Here is a 5,809-nt window from a genome sequence, read left to right as displayed (position 1 = left end):
AATTTCTCTTATTAAAATCTGTAAAAGGATGGGAGTGGTGACCTAAGCAACTTACATAATAGGAGATAACATATACTTACAGGTGCCTATTTTCAGAGTAATATTTTTTATTTCAGAACAACTACTCTTCAGTAACCTGTACTTTTTGAAGTAAATGTTGTAAATTTTCTTGAATTTAGTACTTTCGACTCTCTATATAAGGCCAGCTATATATAAGCATGTTGAAATCCCACACGCAACCTCTGTCATCCAGCCCAGCTACCTAACAAACTACACGCCTTCTCAACCCCTCTACCCATCCCACCCCACCCCTACCCCACCCCACCCCCACCCGACATCTTCTTCTTTAACCCCTCTCTTTACCCCCCAAACCTTCTTGAATCTCTTCTTCCTCAACTCATACTTGTAAGTCTCTTTCTCTCATTCATGCATCATCATCTTGTATCTATATGTTGTATATCTATGTATATACATACGTGTATTCATATATGTATACATATGCATGTATGTATGTGTGTTTACATGTATCTATGTCATATGAATGTGTGTATCTTGAATTTTCATTGGTTTTTTGAGAATAAGATTATGCATGTTGATAATTTTCTGAAAAATATGATTCTTCATCATCGTTCATATGTTTTAACATTCCTTATAGACACATAGGAATGTAAAGGATGTGTATAAACATACAAATATGTTATATATACGTAGGTATATGCTTCTTTTTTCTTGAAAATAAATTATCCTTTTGTGGGTGTCTTTTATTCTACTTTATTCTAAAAAAAAGTTTTGAAATTTTTTATGAGTCAGATAAATGCAATTATTCTTCTCTACTTTCAATGTAAATAAGTCTAATGGAAGGACCGTATTCTTATTTTAATTAGATTGTGAATATGAATACCATATACAATGAGTTTAAGGAAACTTAATTTTTCAAATTTAGTTTGATATATACTTATTTTTTAGATAATTTAGTTTAGCCATCTTTATAATCTTTACATCATTTATATCTTTTATTATTAAAACGACAAATAAAGAGATGAGTTATTACTCCTTTAGAAACATTAATATCTGAATTCATTTGGGTTTAAAACCAAGAACATGAAATGTCTAATTTTGATTGTATGATTGACAGAGGAGGAAGCGAGGGCTGTCATCTTTGCACGTGTCCCAATAATCTTCTCCATTGATCAAGAGGGAAGATGTGAGGAGGACAAAAATGGAATTATCAAAGATTTTTGCGTATGGTTACTATAACTGGCAATGGATGATCCAATGGCGTGAAGATTTCTCAGTATTTCTTCAGAGGTGAAATTACCAATTTGCCCCGTCATTAGGGGCAACTTATGAGAGAGAGGTGTGGATTGATTAGTACCAATGATTGATTGACTTATTTCATATATATAATAGTAATATATTGGTACCCTTTTGTTTTATTGTGTGCTTTGGTTGGATATTAGGTAGTTCTTTCTTTACATTATGTCCTTTTCGGTCATTTCCTTAAACATACCTTTTCATTTAGATGAATTGTCCAAAACAATAACTTTTTCAAACCATGTTTTTCAGTTTAGAAATCTTGAATTTAATTTTTTTTTAATTTATGTAGATGAATTGTCAAAAAAACAACTTTTTCAAACCATGTTTTTCAGTTTAGAAATCTTGAATTTTATTTTATTTTTTTTAATTTTATTTTGTGTTATTATTTATTGAATTGGTATGAAATACGATAGTGGATTGGTGACAAAAAAAATATATGATTTTTTGAACGCTTTATTCAGTTTTAGATATTTAACTTTGCAGTATTTAATTTTCATCTTCTATACAACAATGTGTTGAAAATACTGGGTTCCACCCCTTTTTGTTCATGAAAAGAATAATTCCATTTGGAGTTTTGGTTGGATGATATATACATCACCCCTTTCATGACTATTGTCATGGATTTTGGTTGATGCATAATAATCCTTTCTTTGCATGAACATTAGGATGAGCTCGTATTGCTGTCAAATCGTTGCTTAGTTTGACCATTAGAATTCTATGCAATTAATTCTCGACATTATCTTACTATTTAAGAATTCATATATGGAAATCCTACGAAATTATAAGGTACGTAGATAACAAGTCAAGTCTACTAAAGATAATGATGTATTAATAACATATATTGTTGGAATTAAGGTAAAAGCTTTACTATACCTTAGGCTGCAAGGTGTTGTAAAGTATTTGCCGGCGGTATCCGACGTGGCTGATTTCATTGCTGGTGAACACCGAACCGTGAGGTCGTTTTTACCGGCGGTGGCTTTCTACCGGGGTGAAGGTTTGAATTTTTGACGGTCGGCAATGGCTATCAGGGCAATTTTCCTTTTTTTTTTTTTTTTTTTTTATATATACATAAAAAAACTATTATGTATACAATTCATATTTTCAAAATTTAACCACACTATACACTCTCAACAAACATTTTTCATTGAAAATGTCTTCCAACAATCCAAACTCTTTCAATCAAAATGCTCAAACCAAAATGTTAACAACTCTTTCGCACTTTTCGGCTACGATCTGTCATCACCACCACCTTACCGACCACAAATTGATGGTGTTCCTTGCTATTATGCACAATTCCAAATGCCCCAACAATTTCATTTCCAATCTCAACTCTAAATCCAACCATCTCAAACCTAATTTCCATCCCAATCGCCTTTCACACCTTTAACCGAAATTGTTTCTGATTCCGAACATGAAGAACAACAAGAACAACCTCAACAACAAAAGAAAGGGAAGGCTGATCCGAGAAGATGGACACAAAAAGAAGAAATTGAGTTAGCAAACGCATGGTCGACATATCCAAAGATGGTGGCACGGGAAATGGTCAAAATCGTGATCAATTTTGGTTATGTATCACAGAGCGATTTTGTAGGGGAATGGGTCGAAATCCGGATTGTCAGACCTCCGACCAATATAACTCCAAATGGAATCTTATGAACAAACTCATCACACATTGGAATGAAAATTACACAAACTTTGAAAAGCAATGAGCTAGTGGAGAAAGTGAAGCGGGTTTGTTGAAAAAAACACACGCTACATTCCAAGATGATTTGTTAAAGCCTTTTAAGTTTATTAATGTGTGGGGAGTTGTCAAAATAAGCATTAAGTAGAGGGAACTTGCAACACATGAAGAAATTGATAATCCACCAAAAAGAAGCTGAATATCTTCATATTCGAGCTCACAACAAGTCTCATCAGATGGTCATGTAGGCGTTAATCTTAATGATGATAACAAAAACATTGAAGAAATATGTCCGTCTCCTCCTCCAATGAGAAGGGACAAAACGAAAGCTCTAGCAAAAGGAAAAGGCAAAGCGACATCTTCAAATTCGTCAGTCAGAACCGAACGATCAGCTAGATCTTAAGAAATGATGACACAATTGAATTCTACTTTGAATAGACATATGACTGAAACCTTCCGACTCATAGAGTATTCGTTGTTAATTGTAAGATGTGAGACAACTCGACCCCGAAGACCAAGAGACGGCTAAAGCGGTGAAGCAGTCTATTCGCGAAAAATATAAGCTAAACAACAAATGAAATTTCAATTTTATGTTTTTTTCTAGGCTTTTTTTATTATTATTTTTTTTAATTTTGTTTTAATTTTTCACGTCATGTTTTTTTTAGGTTTTAATGTAGTTTTTAATTTCATGTTATTTTTTATTTTTAGAATTTCTAAAATGTAATTTTTAATTTTATGTTATTTTTAATTTTAGTATGATTTTTAAAAAAATTCTTATTTTTTTTATTGAAATTAAAAAACAAAAAATAAAGGAAAAAAAACTCATAGGTAAACTATTTACCACACCCTATTCCGTAGGTGAAAATTATAAAAAATGTAAAAGTTGACGTGATGCTTACATGACACATTTTTATCATCGGTAAAAAAACGTCACACCCCTTAGTCTTAAATATGAAAAAGAAAAGTTGGAGTTGACCTTAGTCTCGTCGATGTCCTCCCTCTTTGAGGTCGAGGGTTCAAGTCCCGTCGTGGACATAGGTAGAATTAGGTGTTAGTTTAGGAGTAGATTAGTATATTTGTATTTGCCGGTTCAAAAAAAAAAAAATATCGAACAATTCCACCTTAAAGAGATTACATTATAGAAGTAGTTAACCAGGATTAGTTACCCCAAATGTGAATTTGAAGGTCAAGTAGAATATGAGTTAAGTTTGGAAAGATTAGAATTCCTTAGAAAAAGATAATGTAAAAGATTTGCGCGTCTATAATGCTTTAGAAGTATGTATAAAAGCTTACTAGGTGTAAGACCTATGTATTACATGGGTTCATTTTAAAGAAAAAAAATATGAAATTTTAAACATTTGAGAAGTTTGAATTTATGAGAAAAAAATAGAAAAATATTGAATTATTAAAATTAAATTGTTTGTTTTTCTTTTAATTTAAACAAATAAGTTAGATAAATAAACAAAGGAAACTAATAAACTTTAATTTTGAATTTTTGAAATTAAAAAGAAGTCAATTAATGAAATTGATATGCAATTATTATTATATTTATTGCAATTATGACATTTAAATATTACGTGGAAATTAATAAAATGAAAAAAAACCACAAAATGCCATGTGGAAAAAAAATTAATTAAAAATAACTACAAAATGACATGTGGCTAAATCAATAAGAGTGTGACATTTGACAAAATCAATGAGAGTGTGACATTTGGCTAAATCAATGAGAGGATGAGTAAAAAAAAAGTATTATCATTATTAATTATTATCAAGAAGATAAAACTTTACTTTTGGTATTGGAAGCAACCTAATTTGGAAATTTCGATCTATTTAGGGTAAATGAGCTTTATATGGGTAGTTTTAAATTTTTAGGGGTAAATTGACTTAGTTAATCAACCATAAGTTTGTTTGGAATGACCACTCTTCCTTGTTGCAAAAATGTAAGAATTTAAAATTTTAAAAAAGTGAAACTTAATGGAAATGATTATGTTAGTTGATTAAAATTAAGTTGGAACATTGATATTGAGTCGAGAACTAGTAAAAATAAGCATTGAACACATAAAAAGTGGTTAGACTTAAGTATGATATGTGAAATTCAAAGTCTAATTAAATTGATAGAATATGACATTTAGGTTTCTTTGTGATTACAGAGACAAAATCATTTTAAGAGAAGATAATTATTTGACAAAATCATTTGAAAGACATATAACTATAACATCTCATTTAGAGAAAATTTTGTATGACCTTTACTTAGTTGAGATGAAGGACTTAAATGTTATGAAAACTAATAGTTAGACGTTAAATTCGAATTTTCTAAGTTGGAAATATTTATGAAAGTTATTATGGGAAATTTAAGTATTAGGGATCAAACTTGCCAAATTTGCTAAATATAAGTTTGACATGGTGTGACTTAATTTATAAACAAATTTGTTAAATGGGGTTTATATCGGAAGAATGGAAACTTTGACTAGTTTTTAGACTTAAATGGTGATCACTTCAGAAAAAATAGATTTAGGGGTTAATGTGTAAATAAACAAGTATATAAGGTAGTTACTCTTTTTCTTTCATCCATACGAGAACAACCATGTAAGGCCTTCCGCTATACATATCACAAACAACGGAATCACGAGACCATCACCGGTCATGAACCATTGTTGGTGTACCATTCACGACCATGAAGAAGAGAGAGAAGAAGAAGGTTGTGGTCCTTCATGTTGTCCACCACAAATCACCACGAACACGCCCAACCATGAATGGTCGGGGTAGTGTGTACGGGCGTTTTCCGTGGCCACGTAGACCACGAGACGGTTC

General features: G+C 31.2%; 1 long non-coding RNA gene across 1 annotated transcript; it reads left to right on the top strand.

Moving 5' to 3' along the window:
* The first annotated feature begins 294 nt into the window (after positions 1–294).
* LOC145063751 (uncharacterized) lies at positions 295–1,436 on the top strand. The gene is made up of 2 exons (XR_013688041.1): positions 295–405; positions 1,136–1,436. It is a non-coding gene; the product is annotated as an uncharacterized LOC145063751 (long non-coding RNA).
* Positions 1,437–5,809: the final 4,373 nt, after the last annotated feature.

Source organism: Lactuca serriola, chromosome 7, assembly GCF_051521515.1.
Source record: "Lactuca serriola cultivar US96UC23 chromosome 7, Lser_US96UC23_V15, whole genome shotgun sequence".
NCBI classification, from domain to species: domain Eukaryota; kingdom Viridiplantae; phylum Streptophyta; class Magnoliopsida; order Asterales; family Asteraceae; genus Lactuca; species Lactuca serriola.
The sequence above is the reverse complement of the archived record's forward strand: the minus strand, read 5'-3'. Positions and strand labels throughout refer to the sequence as shown.